Raw genomic sequence first — 23,231 nt, 5'->3', positions numbered from 1 at the left:
GCAAGGACTTCATGACTAAAACACCAAAAGCAATGGCAACAAAAGCCAAAATTGACTAATGGGATCTAATTAAACTAAGGAGCTTCTGCACAACAAAAGAAACTATCATCAGAGTGAACAGGCAACATATAGAATGGGAGAAAATTTTTGCTATCTATCCATCTGACAAAGGGCTGATATCCAGAATCTACAAGGAGTTTAAACAAATTTACAAGAAAAAATAACCCCATCAAAAAGTGGGCAAAGGATATGAACAGACACTTTTCAAAAAAAATACATTTATGTAGCCAAGAAACATGAAAAAAAAGCTCATCATCACTGGTCATTAGAGAAATGCAAATCAAAACCACAATGAGATATCATCTCATGCCAGTTAGAATTATCATTAAAAGATCAGGAAACAACAGATGCTGGAGAGGATGTGGAGAAACAGGAACACTTTTACACTGTTGGTGGGAGTGTAAATTAGTTCAACCATTGTGGAAGACAGTGTGGTGATTCCTCAAGGATCTAGAACTAGAAAAATACCATTTGACCCACAAATCCCATTACTAGGTATATACCCAAAGAATTATAAATCATTCTACTATAAAGACACATGTACACGTATGTTTATTGTGGCACCATTCACAATAGCAAAGACTTGGAACCAATCCAAATGCCCATCAATGATAGACTGGATAAAGAAAATGTGGCACATATGCACCATGGAATGCTATGCAGCCATAGAAAAGGATGAGTTCATGTCCTTTGCAGGGACATGGATGAAGCTGGAAACCATCATTCTCAGCAAACTATCATAGGAACAGGAAACCAAACACTGCATGTTCTCACTCATAAGTGGGAGTTGAACAATGAGAACACATGGACACAGGGAGGGGAACATCACAAAATGGGGCCTGTCAGGGGTTGGGGGTCAATGGGAGGAATAGCATTAGGAGAAATACCTAATGTAGATGACAGGTTGATGGGTACAGCAAACCACCATGGCACATGTATACCTATGTAACACACCGGCACGTTCTGCACATGTATTCCAGAACTTAAAGTATAATAATAATAATAATAAACCAGTTTTCAACAAAAAGTAAAAAGAAAATCAAAAGCTCTGCCACCTTCCTCAGTTGTGGCACCATCCTCTTAGGGAATTAATACATAATATTAAATATTGATTGCTAACACTTACTGAAACATTACTTTGTGTCAAGCACCGTTCTAAGTATCCCATGGGTACTGGTTTACCAGGTGTTAATATATGCAGCATGAAAAGGAGGTGTAGATTCTATGATTTGGAGAAACATGGAATTATGTAACAATAATAGGGTTGCTTTACTGCAGGACTTGCCAGAGCCTTTAGTCATATGCCTAGGTGCATTGTGACTCTCTAAGAAGGATATTTAGTGTGCAGTGACTCCCAAACTTATTTTCCATTGAACTGTTTCTGTCATTTTGTTTGATTTTCCCCAAACCCAGCCACACCTACAAAAATCTCATGGAATATAAATTCTTATTTAAGCCCCAAACAACTCTTTGAGGTAGGAAAAATTGTTACTCTTACTTTACAGATGGGAAAACTGTGGCTTAGAAATGTTAAATGACTTGCCCAAATTCACACAGTAAGAGGTAGAGCCATTATTGCAGCATAGCAGACTGGCCCCAGACTAGCTCCTGACCACTATGCCTATTGCTGCTCTGATCATAGTAATAGCTACATTTTTTTTTTTTCTTTTTTTTTTTCAATCCCTCCCTCCTCCCCCCTCCCCATGATAGGCCCCAGTGTGTGATGTTCCCCTTCCCGAGTCCAAGTGATCTCATTGTTCAGTTCCCACCTATGAGTGAGAACATGCGGTGTTTGGTTTTCTCTTCTTGTGATAGTTTGCTAAGAATGATGGTTTCCAGCTGCATCCATGTCCCTACAAAGGACGCAAACTCATCCTTTTTGATGGCTGCATAGTATTCCATGGTGTATATGTGCCACATTTTCTTAATCCAGTCTGTCAACAGCATTTACTATGTGGCAGGTACCATGTTGAGTATTACACACACATGATCTCATTCACCCTCTTAACAACACTAGGAGATGTGTGTGTATTACTATTATCCCACTGAATATGAAGTCACTGATGCTAGAGAGGTTAAGTATCCTGGTCACATTGCCTGACAGATAGTAGAATTAAGATTTGAACATCGCACTTATTCCAAAATTGACCACATAGTTGGAAGTAAAGCACTCCTCAGCAAATGCAAAAGAACAGAAATTATAACAAACTGTCTCTCAGACCACAGTGCAATTAAACTAGAACTCAGGACTAAGAAACTCAATCAAAACCGCTCAACTACATGGAAACTGAACAACCTGCTCTTGAATGGCTACTGGGTAAATAACGAAATGAAGACAGAAATAAAGATGTTCTTTGAGAACTCAAACAAATATACAAGAAAAAAACAAACAACCCCATCAAAAAGTGGGGAAAGGATATGAACAGATATTTCTCAAAAGAAGACATCCATACAGCCAACAGACACATGAAAAAATGCTCATCATCACTCGCCATCAGAGAAATGCAAATCAAAACCACAATGAGATACCATCTCACACCAGTTAGAATGGCAATCATTAAGAAGTCAGGAAACAACAGGTGTGGAGAGGATGTGGAGAAATAGGAACACTTTTACACTGTTGGTGGGATTGTAAACTAGTTCAACCATTGTGGAAAACAGTATGGCAATTCCTCAAGGATCTAGAACTAGATGTACCATATGACCCAGCCATCCCACTACTGGGTATATACCCAAAGGATTATAAATTATTCTACTACAAAGACACATGCACATGTATGTTTATTGCGGCACTATTCACAATAGCAAAGACTTGGAATCAACCCAAATGTCCATCAGTGACAGACTGGATTAAGAAAATGTGGCACATATACACCATGGAATACTATGCAGCCATAAAAAAGGATGAGTTTGCATCCTTTGTAGGGACATGGATGCAGCTGGAAACCATCATTCTTAGCAAACTATCACAAGAAGAGAAAACCAAACACCGCATGTTCTCACTCATAGGTGGGAACTGAACAATGAGATCACTTGGACTCGGGAAGGGGAACATCACACACTGGGGCCTATCATGGGGAGGGGGGAGGAGGGAGGGATTGCATTGGGGAGTTATACATGATATAAATGATGAATTGATGGGTGCTGACGAGTTGATGGGTGCAGCACACCAACATGGCATAAGTATACATATGTAACAAACCTGCACATTATGCACATGTACCCTAGAACTTAAAGTATAATAAAAAAAAAAATTGAACCTGAATGTTCCCTAGTGAGAGAATTGTTAGATGAACTAAGAAGTGCCCATATAATTAAATATATCATACCAAAAAACAACAAAAAAAAGATGTTCTTTGAAACCAATGAGAACAAAGATACAACATACCAGAATCTCTGGACACATTTAAAGCAGTGTGTAGAGGGAAATTTATAGCACTAAATGCCACAAGAGAAAGCAGGAAAGATCTAAAATTGACAACCTAACATCACAATTAAAAGAACTAGAGAAGCAAGAGCAAATACATTCAAAAGTTAGCAGAAGGCAGAAATAAATAAGATCAGAGCAGAACTGAAGGAGATAGAGACACAAAAAACCCTCCAAAAATCAATGAATCCAGGAGCTGGTTTTTGAAAAGATCAACAAAATTGATAGACTGCTAGCAAGACTAATAAAGAAGACAGAAGAATCAAATAGTTGCAATGAAAAATGATAAAGGGGATATCACCACTGACCCCATAAAATACAAACTACCATCAGAGAATAATATAAACACCTCTATGCAAATAAACTGGAAAACCTAGAAGAAATGGATAATTTCCTGGACACTTACAGTCTCCCAAGACTAAACCAGGAAGAAGTTGAACCCCTGAATAGACCAATAGCAGGCTCTGAAATTGAGGCAATAATTAATAGCCTACCAACCAAAAAGAGTCCAGGACCAGACGGATTCACAGCCAAATTCCACCAGAGGTACAAGGAGGAGCTGGTACCATTCCTTCTGAAACTATTCCAATCAATAGAAAAAGAGGGAATCTGCCCTAACTCATTTTACGAGGCCAACATCATCCTGATACCAAAGCCTGACAGAGATACAACCAAAAAAGAGAATTTTAGACCAATATCCCTGATGAACATCAATGCAAAAATCCTCAACAAAATACTGGCAAACCGAATCCAGCAGCACATCAAAAAGCTTATCCACCATGATCAAGTGGGCTTCATCTCTGGGATGCAAGGCTGGTTCAACATACGCAAATCAATAAACGTAATCCAGCATATAAACAGAACCAAAGACAAAAACCACATGATTATCTCAATAGATGCAGAAAAGCCTTCGACAAAATTCAACAGCCCTTCATGTTAAAAACTCTCAATAAGTTTGGTATTGATGGAACGTATCTCAAAATAATAAGAGCTATTTATGACAAACCCACAGCCAATATCATACCAAATAGGCAAAAACCGGAAGCATTCCCTTTGAAAACTGGCACAAGACAGGGATGCCCTCTCTCACCACTCCTATTCAACATAGTGTTGGAAGTTCTGGCTAGGGCAATCAGGCAAGAGAAAGAAATCAAGGGTATTCAGTTAGGAAAAGAAGAAGTCAAATTGTCCCTGTTTGCAGATGACATGATTGTAATTTAGAAAACCCCATCGTCTCAGCCCAAAAACTCCTTAAGCTGATAAGCAACTTCAGCAAAGTCTCAGGATACAAAATCAATGTGCAAAAATCACAAGCATTCTTATACACCAGTAACAAACACAGAACCAAATCATGAGTGAACTCCCATTCACAATAGCTTCAAAGAGAATAAAATACCTAGGAATCCAACTTACAAGGGATGTAAAGGACCTCTTTAAGGAGAACTACAAACCACTGCTCAGTGAAATAAAAGAGGACACAAGCAAATGGAATAACATTCCATGCTCATGGATAGGAAAATCAATATTGTGAAAATGGCCATACTGCCCAAGGTAATTTAGAGATTCAATGCCATCCCATTAAGCTACCAATGACTTTCTTCACAGAATTGGAAAAAACTGCTTTAAAGTTCATGTGGAACCAAAAAAGAGCCCACATTGCCAAGACAATCCTAAGCCAAAAGAACAAAGCTGGAGGCATCACGCTACCTGACTTCAAACTATACTACAAGGCTACAATAACCAAAACAGCATGGTACTGGTACCAAAACAGAGATATAGACCAATAGAACAGAACAGAGCCCTCAGAAATAATACCACACATCTACAACCATCTGATCTTTGGCAAACCTGACAAAAACAAGAAATGGGGAAAGGATTCCCTATTTAATACATGGTGCTGGGAAAATTGGCTAGCCATAAGTAGAAAGCTGAAACTAGATCCTTTCCTTACTCCTTATACGAAGATTAATTCAAGATGGATTAGAGACTTAAATGTTAGACCTAATACCATGAAAACCCTAGAAGAAAACCTAGGTATACCATTCAGGACATAGGCATGGGCAAGGACTTCATGTCTAAAACACCAAAAGCAATGGCAACAAAAGCCAAAATTGACAAATGGGATCTAATTAAACTAAAGAGTTTCTGCACAGCAAAAGAAACTACCATCAGAGTGAACAGGCAACCTACAGAATGGGAGAAAATTTTTGCAATCTACTCATCTGACAAAGGGCTGCTATCCAGAATCTACAAGGATTTAAACAAATTTACAAGAAAAAAACAACCCCATCAAAAAGTGGGCAAAGGATATGAATAGATACTTCTCAAAAGAAGACATTCATACAGCCAACAGACACGTGAAAAATGCTCATCATCACTCGCCATCAGTGAAATGTAAATGAAAACCACAATGAGATACCATCTCATACCAGTTAGAATGGCAATCATTAAAAAAATCAGGAAACAACAGGTGCTGGAGAGGATGTGGAGAAATAGGAACACTTTTACACTGTTGATGGGACTGTAAACTAGTTCAACCATTGTGGAAAACAGTGTGGTGATTCCTCAAGGATGTAGAACTAGAAATACCATTTGACCCAGCCATCCCATTACTGGGGATCTACCAAAGGATTATAAGTCATGCTGCTATAAAGACACATGCACACGTATGTTTATTGTGGCACTATTCACAATAGCAAAGACTTGGAATCAACCCAAATGTCCATCAGTGACAGACTGGACTAAGAAAATGTGGCACATTTACACCATGGAATACTATGCAGCCATAAAAAAATGATGAGTTCGTGTCCTTTGTAGAGACATGGATGCAGCTGGAAACCATCATTCTCAGCAAACTATTGCAAGAACAGAAAACCAAATCCCGCATGTCCTCACTCATAGGTGGGAATTGAGCAATGAGATCACTTGGACACAGGAAGGGGAGCATCACACACCAGGTCCTATTGTGGGGAGGGGGGGGAGGAAGGGGGAGGGATAGCATTAGGAGATATACCTAATGTAAATGATGAGTTGATGGGTGCAGCACACCAACATGGCACATGTATACATATGTAACAAACCTGCACGTTATGCACATGTACTCTAGAACGTAAAGTATAATAAATATACATACATATGTAAGTAAATAAATGAATAAATAAATGAAATAGAAAAAAAAAAGATTTGAATCCAGTTATCTCTGTCTCCAAAGCCCATGCTCTTAACTATGTGCTGCTATCTAAATTCTTCATGTACTTAGATACTTTGATGACCCCCAGCAACTAGTATTTCTTGTGTTGATGGATCACATTGTACTTTAGTTTTTCTAAGTAGTTCAGGCAGTGGATTCAGGTAATTCCACAGAGGCAGCTAGGAAGTGCCCACAGGAAAGCCAAACTGGATTCTTGTCGTCTGTCATGCTGTGTGAGTGCCCCACGGGAGCTATTTATCACCTCTATCAAGGAGGAGTTCGCCACCTGTGTCTTAGTCAGCTTAGGTTGCTCCAGTAAAGTGCCATAGACTGCATGGCTAATAAACAACAGAAATTTGTTTCTCACAGTTGCAGAGGCTGGAAGTCTGAGATCATGGTGCCAGCATGGTTGGGTTTGTGTGAGGGCCCTCTTCTGGGTTACAGATTGCTAACTTCTTGCTGTGTCCTTACATGGTGAAAAAGAGGACAAGAGAGCTCTCTGGGTTTCTCTTATAAGGGCACTAATCCCATTCACAAGGGCTCCACCCTTATTACCTAATCACCTTCCAAAGGCTCCATCTCCAAATACCTTCACATAGAGGGTCAGGATTTCAACAAATGAATTTCGGGGAGACACATTCAATTTATGTATCAGAAATTTTTTTAAAACTCCATATTTTCCTGATTCCTCAACATCCCCACAAACCAGCTGTGAACACCCCACCCAGGTGACCATATATACTTGTGTGATAAGGCTGGGCCCTGCCACAAGTTCACCTTCTCTTCCTCCCCCAACTGGGACCTAGAGACATTCAGATGCACCAGTAAAATCTCCTCATGCCTTTTACTTACTCTGACTCCCCATAAATGTGCTTGACCACAGGTCCCTGCTTTCTCAGCTCCCCACCTTCTTGGTTAAGCCTGCTCCCTGGAAGCTCCTCCCATATGGTCCTGTGTGATATGCCATGCCTTCTGTCTCTAGGGCCTGTGAGTATAATGAATCCTTTCATTTCATGTCCTTTCCCAGTATAATTTCCATGACTGTGTTTGGAGTGATCCTTAAAGACCCCACAAGGTGGACTTACTCCCCTTTACAACATGATCCATAACCAGCTGCTCTGCCTCAGAGACCCAGCTGTCAAATAGAGGCCTTCCCCTGGGATGAGGACAGTTTGTGGGCCTTCATTGGAACATCCAGCTTTGAGAAAGGGCCCCGTGCATTCCCTACTTAGGAGGTGCTCTCATTAGCAGGGGGGCAACCGTGTCCAACCTGTGGCCTGCTGTGTACACATCCAAAGCAAGCTGACCACTTGCTACATCTGATGGCTAGTGGATCCTGCTCCATACCAGTTGGGCTGATTTTGAAGCAGTGAAGGAGCACAAGCAACTAAGAGACGCTCACCATGTGTTGACAGCCAAAGGTAGACTCTGTCTATCATACAAATGGTAGACTCTGCTCTAACACTGGCAAAGCTAGCCTCATGCCATGTGGGTATACAAGTTAAGACCCACTGGAAAACATTCAGGCTTGATGATGACAGTGCAACCCCCAATCTCAGCTCTATAGCCTCAACTCCCTTTTGTTAAATATTGTGAGTAAAGGTGTTCTGACTGCCTACAGAGCTGCTGGGGCTGGTGCCTGCCTAGATCCCCCAATAGTAGTAGTTTCTGGGAACCAGGAGTCGCATAGACTTGGCTTTGCTCCAGTAAGCCCATTTATCAACCCACACCAATCCCGTACTGCTGATTTGGTTTGTACGTCTGTTAATTAGCATGAGCAGGCACTATGCTAGGCACAGGGGATAAAGTGGGAAACAAGCCAGAACAGAATTCCTGCTTTGAGGGGGGCATGTTTAGGGCATGAGATGGACATTAAATGAATATTACACAATTTATCAGATTACGTGATAAATTCCCCAAGGAGGTTACAGGGCAAGGCCTTATGCGTCTTTTGAATACTGATTTTCTGTGCTACCTATGGGTGCTTGGTCTTGCCTGGCTCTAAGTCCCAAGGCTGTAGCTTTGACTACACCCATCAGTGTTGCTGTGGGCACTCCAGGAAGCTTCCCGGGCTGGTTTATAAATGCCCTGAGTACCAAGAAAGTCTACTACCAGCACATTATTTGACACAGGAGTTGACCTCAAAGACCAGTAACCTGAGGCCAGGAACCAGTACTAATTGTCAAGCATGAAACTAGACACCATGACTTTACAAGACCCATCGAAGTCCTACTGCAGTAATGGATGATAGTCAAGTTCCCCTTATCCTAGAGCCCTTGGATTCATGAACTTGAGGAGGTCAAAAATCAACACTCTCTTCTTTTCCTTCTACACGATAGGCCACTCCTTCTCAGTGTCCTTTGCTGACTCCTCCTCTGCTTAGCCTCTTAACGTTGAGGTGCCCCAGAGTTCAATCTGTTTCCATCTTTTTACTATATACACATTCTCCCTAGGTGATCTTATGAAGTCCATGACTATAGATAACAACATATGCTGATGACCTCCAATTTATGTTTTTATCCCAGATTCACATCTCCAACTGCCTAACTGGCATCTCCATGTAGATATTTCAAAAGGCTTTTCAAACTTAGCAAGTCCAAAATTGAACGTTGATTTTTCCCCCCAAACACTGTTCCTTTTCCAGCCTTCCTTGGCTCAGTGACTGGCACCACCACCCACCGAGTTATTCAAGCCCTAAATATATGATTCATCCTAGGCTTCTTCCTTTCCTCAGTCCCCATATCCATTTTATTAGAAGTCCCTTGAATCCATCTCTAAATATCTCCTAAGTCCAGCCCCCTTTCTCCATCTCTACCATCATCACCCTAGTCCCAGTCACCATCATCGCTTCCTTTACACTTACAATGGAGGCCCTCCCTCTTCTGCTTTTGCTTTCTTCCAATCCAGTCTCCACAACTGCAGCCAGTGATCTACCTTCAGTGACTATCCGTCATGTCATTCCTCTGCCTAAACCCATCCAGTTTTATCTAAAATGGGATTCAAAGTCTTTACCACAGTTTGGGAAACTCTTTACGATCTGCTTCTAACCCTCCCTTCCACCTCATCTTGTGCCACTACTTCTCATTCACCATAATCTTGACCTTTTTCTATTCCTTGAACATACCAAGCTCTTTTCAGCCTCAGGGCTTTTGCACACACTGTTTCCTCTGTCTGGAATGCTCTTGGCCCCACACTTCATGTGCCATCCTGTCCTGCCTTAGAGAGGCCTGAAGTAGATATGCCCCTATTATTCTCTATCTCAACCTCTTTCTTGTTTTCTTCATAGACCTCATTAGAACTTGCAATTATCTGTTGCTTCCTTTTTTATCTGTTTACTCGATTTTGAGTAGGGGGATTCTGTCCTCCCCACTAGAATGTGAACTCCCTGGGGGCCACCACCACTGCCAGTTGTACTTGGAAGTTAAAATAGGTTAACTAGGAAAAATAAGTCATTTCCATCAGAATTATTACATTTATCAAATAATTACCAGGTTTCTTTCAACAAAAAGCTCTTCTTCAGCATCTAAAGTTATGTGATTTATAAATGCCTGATTCATTCCTAACTTTCCTGGCAATCTCCTATCTCAAAATAAATAACATATATATTTTCACTTTATTTTATTTGGTGTGAAAATGAGAAAGAAATTTTGTGAGTGTATCAAGATGGGAAGGATCACCCTTTTTTATCCTTCTAATGACCTTCAAAGAAGGCAGTGTGGTATAACAGAAAGAACACTCTCTGGCTTGCAGACGAATGGAAGAAATGGCCATCAATCTCAGCTCTGCACCGATGACCTGTGTGACCTTGCTGAAGGTACTTGACTTCTCTGAGCCCCATTTTATACATGAGAGTATTTTTTTTTTTTTTTTTTTTTTGAGACGGAGTCTTGCTCTTTCGCCCGGGCTGGAGTGCAGTGGCCGGATCTCAGCTCACTGCAAGCTCCGCCTCCCGGGTTTTACGCCATTCTCCTGCCTCAGCCTCCGGAGTAGCTGGGACTACAGGCTCCCGCCACCTCGCCCGGCTAGTTTTTTTTTTTTTTGTATTTTTAGTAGAGTATTAATACCTTAAGACAGTTATTTTAAAGATGAAGTAAGGTTAAGGTCTTATAAAGGTAACTGGCATGTGGTAGGTGAAAGTTTATTCTTTTTCCTTTAGGGTTAGTCACTGAGAAAAGCATTGCTTCTTCATTACTCTATTTTTATTATGTTTTTAGTTTTTTTTTTTTATTTTAATAGTTTTTGCGGAGCAGGTGGTTTTTGGTTACATGGATAAGTTCTTTAGTGGTGATTTTTGAGATTTTGGTGTACCCGCCACCCAAGCAGTGTACACTGCACCAAACATGTAGTCTTTTAACTCTCACCTTCTTCCCTCCTTCTCCCTGAGTCCCCAAAGTCCATTTTATCATTCTTATGCCTTTTCATCCTCATAGCTTAGCTCCCCTCATAAGTGAGAACATGTGATATACGGTTTTCCATTCTTGAGTACTTCACTTAGCACAATGGTCTCCAACTCCATCCAGGCTGCTACAAATGCCATTAGTTCTTTCATTTTTATGGTTACCTTACTCTATGTTTAAAAGGTATGTCCTAGGCTAACTACTTGATTTTTTTCTTTGGGGTTATTTATGGCTCTTTGCAAAATTCAAATTCACCCCGCAAAGATATAGGTTTGTCACCATTGAAGAAATTCTTAAGAATATAGTGCACACTCTGAAGGTAATCCCCAAAAAGAGGTCTCAAAAATATTTTCAATAGTGTCAGTATCACTGTAATAACTGGCCAGACCCCTGTGAGCTATATAGGTTCACATACATTTATTGAAATTAAAACAGCAGCATCCGGGCTTGTTACTTTCCAGGCATATCTTTTGATATGAGACCATCATTTCAAAGTGAATCTAACCCATATCATGCACTTAAAGATCCTCTTTCAATATGACTGCCTTTGTGGGAAGTATTTCAGGAGCAAAGACCCTGCACTGGGTAGCTCTTGGCAGACCCTATGGTCTGTTAATAGAGCTAGTTCCTACACTGAGACCATCTTGAACTCAGGAGTGGCCTTGAGGCTAAAAGATAAAAGCAGACTTTAGAGAAGTTAATGAATGAATTCATGCTGGCAAATGTTTCTCTTGGGCCAGAACTCCCATTGATTCCTTTCACATTCCCTGTCCCTGTTTCTCAGAGGCCTCCAGTCACATATGACAAATGGCTGATCATCCAAGCGAAGTGACCTGCCATTCAATAAACTGTATCTCAACCAGTGTAGAAACCAGCTGATTTTTCTCCTTAGGGATCTATTCTCCCTTCATCTGTATGAATATCCCAAATGGGATTCATTGAGGCCGTTACCTGTGCTGAGGGAAGACAAGCTCCTCTGATCTGCCTGCAGAATCTTTCTTTCCTGTAGAAAGATCTTGGAAAGGCTCTAAAAGTTTTATTACTTCAAGTTAGGCTTGGCCAAATTACTCACAAGTGCTGAATCCTCTTAGGGGTGTCAGCCTGAGGGAAGGAGACCTATTCAGATTGGGGACTGCATTGAGGCTGCCAACAAAGACCAATTAGTCTTGATTGTGCTGGTTGCGTTTGGAGGGTGAATGCCCTCAGACCACCAACTCATGCCACCAAAGTGCTCATCCCACCCAGGAGTCAGCTACTTTCTCTCAGTTCCCACTTGGCTTCACATGACCTCTGGGTCAAACGCCTCTCTCTCGCCCTTGCTTTGGTTCCGGCTAGGTTGTGGATAGCGTGCTTGCTCCCAACTGCATTCTTTTCCCACTCTGTCTGAAAGCTGGTCAGGTTTGTATGATTGTTGTAAGAGACTAAGCAATGTAACTCTCCTTGTGAAAATTCATGTGACTTTATTGTGACGTATTTTACTTCTTAGTAGCCCAGACTATAAGCTTTATTTGGAGGAATTCAGATCTAATCTTTAGATTATAGCCATTTACAAGGTTCTACATTTCTGTAACTGGAAATATATTTAAGCAATGTGGTGATGACTTTCTCCAAAGACCATTTATTGAGCACTTACAAAGTACAATTCAATGCATGGGGTTGGCTGTTTAAGACAAAACCTCTTCCTCTCCAAGAGCTCGCTGACAATAAAGGGTTAAAGCCAAGTACACAAATGATCATGTAACAATAGCTTAATTTCATTAAGCATTTATTATGTGCTAGCACTATGTTAAGTGCTACACATATTTTATTTAACCTTCACAAGTCCACAGTCTTTTATCTATAATCCTAAAGTACAAAGTTTTTAAAAACCCAAAGTTGATTCATATGATTTTTCCAGAACCAATTTGGCAGTAAAAGCTGACCTGAACTGACATGAGGCTCTTTGTCATTTTAACCTACTTTGTGTAATTATTCATTTGTTTCACTGTAGAAGTACTAAGGTGTTTGCTTTCAAGGCAGTATCCCTTCTGAGGGATGTTTTGTAGTGTACAAAATGTGCGCTATACCATTTAAAATCCCCAAATCTTTGAATTCTAAAACTCTCATGTCCTCATGATTTGAGAATGAGGAAATAAAACTATTATTGTGTTCATTTTATAATAATGAGACTGAGGCTCAGAGAAGTGATGCAATTTTCTCATAATCACACCACGAGAGATTAGAAGCACCAAGATTGAAACCCAATTTTGTCTGACTCCAGAGTCCACACTATAAACCACTGTGCAATACCAACCTCTCATCAGAAAACGGTGTAGCAACTATCACAGAAGAGGCTCAGGCTGAGGCTCCAGGGGATCTGATGAACAAAAGGGGGCCTCTCATTGGGGGGTTAGTAAAAGCTCCAAAAAGGAAATGTGCATGTGGAACTGCAGCTTGAAGGAAAAAGAGGACTATGAAAAGGGGAACGTAATCTACCCAAGGCACATTTGGGTAAATAGCAAGTAGCCTTGGCTAGAGAGGGGAGAAGCTGGAAATCAGACTGAGAAGGTAGGTAGGGGCAGAGTAGGAAAAGCCAGGGTGACTAGAGTAAGGAGTCTGCGATGAGAACCAGTTATGATCCCATGTGTATCCCGAAGCATATATTGGACATCATGTCATCCTGCCTCCATCCTGCCTTGGAGGAGGAAAGTGTGGAATGAATATCCCCATACTTTTTGACTGGCATTATTTTATTTATTTTTATTAAGCAAATTAACAGAATACATTGAAAAGGCAGCCAAGAAATTGAGGAGTCAAGAAGAGCAAGTTATAAACATCTAGAATACAAGTGTCTGTGCTGGGCTTTGTTGCTTCTTTGCAAGCAGAGAGTTAAAATTTAACCAGGACACTCATGCCTCACTGCAGCTGGCAGGGATTCAGTGGGAACCCGGCCGGCACCCACATGATAACTCACAATCCCCCTCCTGCGCTTAAACAACTCTTTCCTCCTCCTCTTATTTGGAATCCCAGTAAAGGTCACAGGGGAATACATCCGTTATCAGGAATTTAAACCTAAAATCTTAGTATGTTCTCTTTTGTCGAGAATAATCGAAGTTCTAAATTGATATTTTAGAAATCAGGTGCAGTTCATGAGTAGTGAATTGAGTGTGTCTAATTACATTTTATAGTCATTTAACAGCTGTTAATAATGTAATTTTGTGTTATGCCCAATTTGCACTGAATTACTTTAATAGCACATATTATATTTATTTTCCTTTTGGTGAAACAGTAATCAAACACTAGGGAATCAAGTTGGACATGGAAATAAAGGATTTATATTTTTACAAATTTGAAGAACAGGGATTTTTGGAAAGAAAATAGTAAATCCTATTATAAAACTAAGAGTAGTCAAACACACCCAAGTGCATTTGTTTTCTCAGGCATTCCTTTTCGTAAAAATAATAATACTAATAATTTAATGAGCACAATACATTTGTTCCCTATCCAAGTCTGTATTGTTTGATGTGCACTAAGTGTTTGCGAATATACATTTGGCTGACAAGCTAATGAGATTTCCCCCCCACCCCCAAATATCCTTCTCAAATGAAAAGGCCAGATTTCTAAGTTTCTGGTATATGAGTAAAAGAGACACAGCATTCATTAAATAGACTCCGCAAAGGAAACTTTCCAAGGTGAGGCTAGACTAGAAAAGCAGTGTAAAGACAGGACGGAATACAGCTTTAATAGAAGAAAAAGGCAAACAAGGTGAGCAGGTATTTCTCCCACAAATTAGAAGAAACTGCTATGTGAGATCTTTATTAGGGTAAAAAGAAGGGTCAATCCTCGACCCCCCCGCCCCCAAAATGGTGGGATAATTGGAACGGTACCTTATGAAAGGCCTGCTCTACATTTCCCATTCACTTTAAGCACTTGAAGACCCAAGCATCTAATACTGTGCCCATATGGAAGTGTTTTCTGCAGCCCACATGGATCAATGCCCTTTGTATTTGAAGCAAGCTACAAGAGTAGAACAGAAAGGAATTCTCTCTGGCTCTGGGATACTGGCTGCCCTCACTCCATCCAGGACTTGACTTAGCATTTTCTGCCTTTGCCCACTTGCTTCCTAGAGCCTATGTGGGAAGAACTACAAATGGATGGCCTTCCCTCCAGGAGAGCCACAGTTATTTTGCAATCTGCCAATAGTAGGAGGCTAATTTCATCTCCACTGTTTCTCAGGCCCTAGTGATTGGGGCAATGTTGTGCCAAGTGGGGGAGAGGTGGTGGGAGAGTTCCACCCCAGGTGCAGGCAATAAGGAGGAGAGGGCGGCACTGCCTGTGGTGAATTTAAAAACAATAATAAAACGAACTCAAAGTCTGTCTTCTTTTCATGCTCATCATGTGCTAGCCATCCTAAACAATGTCAGTGATAAAATCCTTCTTCCTGCGGGGTTGCCTGCTCCCACTGCTGCTGTTCTCACGTGGGTATTCCATTGGGTTGTGGGTGGGGGTGGGGCTCTGAGCCCTCGCACTATGGGAGAGTTACTGGCCCCCAAGCCCTCCAGGCTGTACCCCTCTCTTGTAATGGTGGGCATTATTATATTATTTGGAACTAGCATCAAAGTCACTCTCCTATAGGTCTCCTGCTGGTCCTGATTAGCAGCTGCAAACTTCTGTACCCATGTTCTTTAGCCTTTGCAGGGCTCTTCTCATCACTGCTGTTGCTCTTGCCAGTGTGTGGGTGGGTTCTCTTCCTGCCAATGTTTGCAGCTCTTTATTAGCTTCGTAAAGGGTGTTGTGGCTCTTTGAGTTGACAGAGCCTTCTGTTGAAACATTTGGGACAAGTTGCCAAGGGCTGGCTTGAGGGCATTTAAGTGACACCACCTGATGTCTTACTTCTGCCAACAGTCAGCCACTGTCCCCAGCCAAAGCACATGGCCTTTGGATCTTTTGTGCTTCCGGGTGAATGCTTTCCTTACCCAGAGCACTAGTCTTAGAAGTTAGTGGATAAAGGGATAGACTTGAGGCTTAATCCTGGGGTCCTGGAGACTAACGCCAAAGGTACGGTTCTTTTCACCTGACCAATCCTTCAGGGCTGTTAGGACAGAGTTCAAGATTTGACTGTGTGTGTTGAGGGATGGGAATTGGGGGGCAGTACCTATGCTTGAGTCAAGGAGCATCTAAACCAATGCAACTGCTTCTATAGTCCATAGAAATACAGAGACTGAGTTAATCTACAAGATCTGGCATGGGATTCCTTAGTACACCTTCACTGCAATAGATGGTCTCCTTTTTCTTAATCTGTTTTTGGAAAATGGATCCCTTTGAGAATCTAATGTAAACTCCGCATGCTTACCTCAGAAAAATGCACATCTCTACATATGTCCAGAATTTTCTATACCACTTAATTGATTTCAGTGATTCAGATTGTCTATAATTTCAGGTTATGAAATACTCTAGCAAGTCTTCCTGCTCTTACTGCATCACTCTGTCCAGAAAAATATCCAGGGCCCTCTTCTCCATTAAAAACAGGAGGCACAAAGCCTAGTGTCCACAATAATTTTAGGAACTCATGAAAATGTCTTAATTTATTTTAAAATCAGAAGAAAAACTTTGGACTATTACATCAAAGAAAATGTTTTAATATATAATAAAACATATTCATCTTTATAACAGTGCAGTAGTAAAACATAAGTTTTATGTTTTTATATACCTGGATGCTCCAATGGTGGGTGCACTTTATATTTTTATGGAGGAAGAGGCCCATAACGTCATAAGCATTTAGGATTGATGAAAGTCATAATGCAGCCCAGAAAAGACCTATTGCAGTATTGTGGAGACAAAGGATAGACAAAATTGTTGTGCATGTACACCTCTCCATGCAAGGAGACAAGGGACCTGCACTACCTTCTCATGAGGATGGTAGAAAAGCACAGGATTTAAAATTGGGGGATGTGAATTCCAATCGTGACTCAGCTGCTGACTGCTTGTGGGACTTTGAGAGAGTTATCTCACCTCTGATTTTCTTCATCTGCTAACTGGATTTAAATCTAAAAACTCTATCTGGACCCCACTCGGGTGTCTAATACTCTGGTATATAACAAGAAAACATATGTTGAAAAGTGCTTCATAAACCTTAAAGTACACGAGATTGTAATTATTAGCATGACAATCCCAGACGGGAAGTATTAGTGATGGAAGCCACTCTAAAGTGAGTGGCATGTCTACTCTTGCTGTTGATGAAGCTCACAGATCCCCAGGATAGTAGAGAAAGAGATGTTTCTGGAAGTAATGACTAGAGATACAAACCCACAATCCAATTCAGATAACTGAGTATAAATGTGATTGTAAAGTAGCAAAGCTAACTTTTAGACGGAGGTAACATTTTTTGAATCTTATCTAAATAAATACTGTTCTTCTAAGTATTCATCCTGATGGTTATACACTATTCCTACCCATGCTAGCTATCAAATACCTTAATAACTCTTTTGGGAACTGTCTTCAGGTCTAGATTATAAACTCCATGCAAAAATTATTGTCATATATAAAACTGGATTTAAAATTGGAAGATCTAGTTTCATGCTTCAGCTCTGCTGTTAATCAGACTGGATCAAAACAAAAACAAAAACAAAAACCAGGCACATGAGCTGGAAGCTGCCCACTGACAAGGCCATTTCTTTTCAGCCCGTAGGCCCTGATTCACCTCTTTGATTTCTGTGTAGTCTTAAAGACCTATCAATTTACTTTGTGATCTAGAGAGCGAACAGGGCTGGTAGCAGCAGCAGCAGCAGCTACCATAAAGGGCTTAAAATCATGAGAAACAGCAGGAGTTGCTCTACTTATATGAGAAAAAAATAGCTTTTAAGGCAAAAACTATAAGAAGGGACAAAGAAGGTCACTATGTAATGATTAAGGGGTCAATTCAGCAAGAGAATATAACAATTTTTAAATATATATGCACCAAACACTGGGGCACCCAGATATATAAAACAAATATTATTAGAGCTAAACAGAGACATAGACCCCAATACAATAATAGCTGAAGATTTCAATACCCCACTTTCAGCACTGGACAGATCTTCCAGATAGAAAATCAACAAAGACACATCAGACTCAATCTGCACTACAGACCAAATGGATTTAATAGATATTTACAGGATATTTCATCCAAGGGAGGCAGAATACATATTCTTTTCCTCAGCACATGGATCATTCTCAAGGATACACCATGTTAGGTCACAGAACAAGTTATAAAATGTTGAAAAAAAATAGAAATAGGCCAGGTGCAGTCACACACACCTGTAATCCCAGCACTTTGGAAGGCCAAGATGCTCAGATCACTTGAGCTCAGGAGTTTGAGACAAGCCTGGACAACATGGCAAAACCTCATGTCTACAAAGAAATACAAAACGTTAGCCAGGTGTGATAGTGCACACCTGTAGTCTGCACTATCTGGGAGGCTGAGGTGGGCAGATCACCTGAGTCTGGGAAGTTGAAGCTGCAGTAAGTCATGATTTCACTGCTGCACTCCAGCCTGGGTGACATAGTGAGACCCTGTCTCAAAAGAAAAATTGAAATAATATCAAGCATCTTCTCTGACCACAATAGAATAAAACTAGAAATTAATAGTGAGAGGAATTTTGGAAACTACACAAGCACATGGAAATTAAACAATATGCTTGTGAATGACTAGTGGGTCAATGAAGAAGTTAATAAGGAAATTGAAAAAAATTTTGAAACAAATGATAATGCAAACACGACATATCAAAACCTATGGCATAGAGCAAAAGCAGTACTAAGAGGGAAGTTTATAGCTAGAAATGCCTACGTTAACAAAGAGAAAACATTTCAAATGAACAATCTAATAACACAACTTAAAGAACTAGAAAAGCAAGAGCAAACCCAAAATTAGTAGAAGAAAATAAATAATAAAGATCAGAGCAGAAATAAATAAAATTGAAATTTTAAAGAAAGTACAAAATATCAATGAAACAAAAGTTGATTTTTTGAAATGTTAAACAAAATTGACAAACATTTAGCCAGACTAAGAAAAAAAAAGAGAGAAGATCCAAGTAATAGAATCAGAAGTGAAAAAGGAGACATTACAACTGATACTGCAGAAATCCAAAGGATCATTAGTGGCTACTATGAGCTACTGTATGCCAATAAATTGGAAAATCTAGAAGAAATGGACAAATTTCTAGACACATACAACCTATCAAGATTGAACCATGAAGAAATACAAAACCTGAACAGACTAATAAGAAGTAATGAGATTGAAGGTATAATAAAAAGTGTCCCTCAAGCCTGTAATCCCAGCACTTTGGGAGGCCGAGACGGGTGGATCGCGAGGTCAGGAGATCGAGACCAACCTAGCTAACACGGCGAAACCCCGTCTCTACTAAAAAATACAAAAAACTAGCCGGGCGAGTTGGCGGGCGCCTGTAGTCCCAGCTACTTGGGAGGCTGAGGCAGGAGAATGGCGTAAACCCGCGAGGCGGAGCTTGCAGTGAGCTGAGATCCGGCCACTGCACTCCAGCCTGGGCTACAGAGCGAGACGCCGTCTCAAAAAAAAAAAAAAAAAAAAAGTGTCCCAGTAAAGAAAAGCCTGGCTTCACCACTGAGTTCTACCAAACATTTAAAGAAGAATTAATACCACTCCTGTTCAAACTATTCTGAAACATAGAGGAGGAGGAGGGAATTCTTCCAAACTCATTCTATAAGGCCAGTATTACCCTTATACCAAAACCAGGCAAAGACACATCAAATAAAGAAAACTACAGGCCAATATCTCTGATGAATATTGATGCAAAAATCCTCAACAAAATACTAGCAAGCCAAATTCAACAATACGTTAGAAATATCATGTACCATGACCAAGTGGGGTTTGACCCTGGAATGCAAAGATGGTTCAACATATGCAAATCAATTAATGTGATACATCACATCAAAAAAAGATGGGTAAAAACCAAATGATCATTTCAATTGATGCTGAAAAAGCATTTGATAAAATTCAATATCCCTTCATGATAAAAACCCTCTAAAAACTGAGGATAGAGAGAACTTAATGCAACATAATAAAAACCATATATGACAAGCTCACAGATAGTACCATACTGCATGGGGAAAAATGGAAATCCTTTCCTCTAAGATCTGGAACATGCCAAGAATGCCTACTGTAACCACTGTTATTCAACATAATACTGGAAGTCCTAGTTACAACAATCAGACAAAATATATATATATATATATATATATATATATATATAGGGCATCCAAACTGGCAAGTAAGAAGAGAAATTATCCTTGTTTGCTGATGATATGATCATATATTGGAAAAACCTAAAGACTCCACAGGAAGACTATTAGAACTGATAAATAAATTCACTAAAGTTGTAGGATACACAATCAACATACAAAATCAGTAGCATTCTATATGCCAAGAGGGAACAATGTGAAAAAGAAACAAAAAAGCAATTGCATTTACAATAGCCACACATAGAATTGAAAACCTAGAAATTAATTTAACCAAAGAAGTAAAAGATGTCTATAATGAAAACTATAAAACACTGATGCAAGACATTGAAGAAGACACCAAAAATGGAAAAATATTCCATGTTCATGGATTGGAAGAATCAATATTGTTTAAATGTTCATAGTACCCAGAGCAATCTACAGATTCATTGCAATCCCAATGACATTCTTCGCAGAAATAAAAAAGAAAATCCTAAAATTTTTATGGAACCACAAAAGACCCAGGATAGCCAAAGTTATCCTAAGCAAGAAGAACAAAGCTGAAGGAATCACATTACCTTACTTCAAATTATGTTACAGAGCTACATTAACTATAACAACATGGTACTGGCATAAAAACAGACACATAGACCAATTGAGCAGAATAGAGAAACTAGAAACAAATCCACATACCTACAGTTAACTCATTTTTGACAAAACTGTCAAGAACATACACTGGGGAAAAGACAGTTTTTTCAATAAATGGTGATGTGAAAACTGGATATCCATATGCAGAAGAATGAAACTGGACCCTTTCTCTTGCCATATACAAAAATAAAATAAACATGGATTAAAGACTTCAGTCTGGGACCTCAAACTATGAAACTAGTACAAGAAAACATTGGGGACAATCTCCAGGACATTGGTCTGGGCAAAGATTTCTTGAGCAATACCTCACAAGCATAGGCAATCAAAGCAAACATAGATAAATTGGATCACATCAAGTTAAAAAGCTTCTGCACAACAAAGGATACAATCAGCAAAGTGAAGAGACAACCCACAAAATGGGAGAAAATATTTGCAAACTACCCATCTGACAAGGCATTAGTAAGCAGAATATACAAGGAGCTCAAATAAGTCTATAGGGAAAAGTCTAATAATGTGATAAAAAATGGGCAAAAGATTTGAATAGACATTTCTCAAAAGAAGATGTAAGAATGGCAAACAGGCATATGAAAAGGTGCTCAACATCACGATTATCAGAGAAATGCAAATCAAAACTACAATGAGATATCATCTAATCCCAGTTAAAACGGATTATATCCAAAAGACAAGCAATAGCAAATGCAGGCGAGGGCGTAGAGAAAAGGGAACTCCTGTACACTGTTGGTGGCAATATAAATTAGTGCAACCACTATGGAGAACAGTTTGGAGGTCCCTCAAACAACTAAAAAGAGAGGGAAATGTCGACTGTGCTGGTGGGAATAGACATGCCTGCAGTGAAGAAGCAGAAGCTGAGCAGTGACGAGACCAGCAACCCTCACCTCTCTGGAGAGGAGAATGATGACGCTGTCAGTAGAAAGTGGTACAATCACTGAACACCCTGATACACCTATAAACATGCCAAATGCACCTGGAAGGCAAAGTTGGGGAAAGGGAAAATGGAAGTCAAAGAAATGCAAATATGCTTTCAAATGTGTAAATAGTCTCAAGGAAGATCATAACCAACCACTGTTTGGAGTTCAACTTAATTGGCACAGTAAAGAAGAAGATCCATTACTATTAGGAACTGTAGGAAGCAACAGAGTTACCTTGTGTGAATGTCATTGACAGGAGAATTTTGGTTGTTGCCATCTTACATGGATGCTGATGCTGATGAAAACTTTTACACTTGTGCATGGACCTATGATAGCAATAGAAGCATAACTGGGATGATTAATCCCATAACAATCCAGCGTAAAAAGCACTATGTTGGCCGCGGAAATGCTATCAATGAGCTGAAATTCCACCCTAGAGATCCAAATCTACTCTTGTCAGTAAGTAAAGATCATGCTTTATGATTATGGAATATCCAAATGGACACACTGGTGGGAATATTTGGAAGCATAGAAGGGCACAGAGTTGAAGTTCTAAGCCCTGGTTGTGATCTTTTGGGTGAAAAAATAAAGTCCTGTGGTATGGATCACTCAAACTTTGGTGGATCGATTCAAAGAGAATGATGAATTCAATTAAGAAATCTTATGATTATAACCCAAATAAAACTTACAGGCCATTTAATTATCAGAGAATCAATTTTCTGATTTTTCTATCAGAGACATACACAGGAATTATGTTGATTGTGTGTGGTGGTTAGGTGATTTGATACTTTCTAAGTCTTGTGAAAATGCAGTTGTGTTGGAAACCTGGCAAAATGGAAGGTGATATAGATACAATTCAACCTGGTGAGTCTAATGTGACTATTCTTGGGTGATTTGATTGTAGTCAGTGTGATATTTGGTACATGAGATTTTCCATGAATTTCTGGCAAAAGATGCTTGCACTGGGCAATCAAGTTGGAAAACTTTATGTTTGAAATTCAGAAGTATAAGATCCTCATAAAGCCAAATGTACAACACTAACTCATCACAAATGTGATGCTGCTATTCAACAAAGCAATTTTAGCAGGGATAGCAGCATTCTTATAGTTGTTTGTGATGATGCCAGTATTTGGCGCTGGGTTTGACTTTGATAAAATACTTTCACCTAATCAAAATTAGAGTGTATTGTCTGTGTAAAATAGAATTGATGTAGTTTGCTAGGAAGGGCACATAGAGCATTTAGAATTGTCTTCGGCATTCAATCGGGTTGAGCTGAATGTAGTGATGTTTACACCGTTTACATTCTTTGTACTGTCTTCCTGCTCAGATTCTACTGCTTTCTAATAAAAATTTGTTTTTGTAAAGCTGTG

The 23,231-nt window shown here is 39.8% G+C and overlaps 1 pseudogene; it reads left to right on the top strand.

Annotated features, from left to right (window-relative positions):
- Window positions 1–23,006, top strand: part of LOC117078427 — a 30,106-nt pseudogene extending 7,100 nt beyond the window's left edge.
- Window positions 23,007–23,231: the final 225 nt, after the last annotated feature.

Source organism: Trachypithecus francoisi, unplaced genomic scaffold (genome assembly GCF_009764315.1).
Source record: "Trachypithecus francoisi isolate TF-2019V2 unplaced genomic scaffold, Tfra_2.0 Lachesis_group6, whole genome shotgun sequence".
NCBI lineage: Eukaryota > Metazoa > Chordata > Mammalia > Primates > Cercopithecidae > Trachypithecus > Trachypithecus francoisi.
The sequence above is the reverse complement of the archived record's forward strand: the minus strand, read 5'-3'. Positions and strand labels throughout refer to the sequence as shown.